The sequence below is a fragment of the Gekko japonicus genome, unplaced genomic scaffold (assembly GCF_001447785.1).
Source record: "Gekko japonicus isolate JY-2015 unplaced genomic scaffold, Gekko_japonicus_V1.1 scaffold3421, whole genome shotgun sequence".
Classification (NCBI taxonomy): Eukaryota; Metazoa; Chordata; class Lepidosauria; order Squamata; family Gekkonidae; genus Gekko; species Gekko japonicus.
This window is the reverse complement of record NW_015167157.1, coordinates 105,396-107,527: the sequence shown is the minus strand read 5'-3', so window position 1 is coordinate 107,527 and position 2,132 is coordinate 105,396. Positions and strand designations below refer to the sequence as shown.

The window sequence follows — 2,132 nt, the reverse complement described above, 5'->3', positions numbered from 1 at the left end:
TTTACCTTGTTTGTTGTCAAAACCCAGGGCCTTTTTTTGTAGCAGGAACTCCTTTGCATGTTAGGCCACACACCCCTAATGTAGCCAATCCTAATGAGTTCCTGCTGTTGGGTGTGGCCTATTATGCTAATGAGTTCCTGCTGGGCATGGCCAACTTGGGAGCCAGCCGGAACTCCGTTCCTGCCCAAAAATAGCCCTGAATATAATATATAAAATATACAATTATGATTGGAAAATAAGGTCATGGACCTGTTGAAGGTCTGGTTAAACATTCGGGAAACCTTTGCTGAGAAGACTATTGGAGAGCTCAGATGTTGCTGATATCCGTTGAATTAATTAAAAGAAGATAATGTGATCGGTAATTACTTTAGAATGTAAGTCTGAGAACCTCTATATTTGGGGTTGAAAAGTAGATTGATGGATTATGAGAAATATGCATTGATTCATAGTGGAAAAATACATAGGATATGAAGAAATATTTTTAAGTTAAGTTTGATTGTGGCAATGATGTTGAAGAAATGTAATCCTTGGTTGGGTATTTGTTTGTTTATCTGTGTTTGTTGTGTCTTTAAAGACCAATAAAGAAATTATTTTTTAAAAAAAGAACACATGAACACAAACGAAGCTGCCTTCTACCAAATCAGACCCTTGGTCCAGCAGAGTCTGTGTTGTCTACTCGGACTGGCAGCCGCTCTCTAGGACCTCAGGCAAAAGTCCTTCACATCACCTACTGCTTGGTTCTTTTAACTGGAGACGCCAGGGATTGAACCTGGGACCTTCTGCATGCCAAGCAGAGGCTCTACCACTGAGCCACGGCCCCTCCCCTTCCGAGATATGATGAGATCTGGCTAGCCCGGGAAGTCCAGGTCAGGACATCAGAAGATCAGGCCATTCTTAGAGAGCCAGTTACCATTACAGGACACAGCAGTGGAGACGCTGGCGGTTGTAGCAAGAAATTGCAAGTAGATAAACTTCGGTGGGAAGGTAGCAGCGTTCCGTGCGCCTTGGTGTTTAGTCATGCCGGCACATGACCACGGAAACGTCTTCGGACAGCGCTGGCTCTTCGGCTTGGAAACGGAGATGAGCACCGCAACCCTAGAGTCGGATTTGACTGGCTTTCGAGCAAGGGAACCTTTACCTTTATGTTGAGCAAGTATTAAAGGGGCGCAGAAGCCATCCCCGGGTTCCCAACAACAGCATTCTACTTCCACACTCTCTTTGCATGCATACACGCTCCACTCCAGGCAAACCACAGCTCTCCCCATACGAGGTCGACCCCAATAAGTGGGTGCAGCTCACATTCTGGATACCTGGAACAGATAACGATCCTTTGTTCCTAACCAATTAACAAGCAAATGAGAGAGATGCTTCGCCCAGAAAAAGCAATCAAGTTTCTAGCATTGTCTGGGACAGCTGTACAATGCCTTTGCAAAACTCAGGGCGGAGTAGGTGCTGAAGAGGTGTGCATGCACACGAAAGCTGATACCCAGAATAAAACTTTGCTGTTCAGAAACTTAAATGATAGATTCCGGCAGGTTGCAGTGTTGGTCCGAAGAAACAGAACAAAGTCTTGAGTCCAGTGGCACTTCTAAGACCGAAGGAGTTTAATTCTGGGTATAAGCTTTCTTGTGCATGGATCTCAAGAAGCGCATGTATCTGAAGAAGGGTGCATGCACACAAAAGCTTCTGGCCAGAATTAAACTCTGTTGATCTTAAAAGTGCCACTGGACTCAAACTTTGTCCTATAAACTTAAATGGTCACTTATGTTTACCTGCTCTCTCAAGCCACCATATGAGGTTACTGTGCGGGGGCATAACAGCCTAGTTTTCACCAGGGTTGTTACTGTGCATGTAAGAACAGTAGGTTTTTATACCCTGCTTCTCCCTACCTTAAGCAGTCTCAAAGCAGCTTACTATCGCCTTCCCTTCCTCTCCCCACAACAGGCATCTTGCGAGGTAGACGGGGCTTGAGAGAGTTTGGAGACAACAGTGACTGGCCCAAGGTTCGGTTACCCTGCAGGCTTCATGTGGAGGAGTGGGGAATCGAACCCAGTTCTCCGGATCGGGGTCCACTGCACTTAACCACCGCATCACGCTGGCTCTCCATAACCTGGGCGTAATCGGTGCTGTTC

At 46.1% G+C, this 2,132-nt stretch overlaps 1 non-coding gene across 1 annotated transcript; it reads right to left on the bottom strand.

Moving 5' to 3' along the window:
* Positions 1–748: 748 nt before the first annotated feature.
* TRNAA-GGC lies at positions 749–820 on the bottom strand. The gene has a single exon. It is a non-coding gene; the product is annotated as a tRNA-Ala (tRNA).
* Between the last annotated feature and the right edge of the window lie 1,312 nt (positions 821–2,132).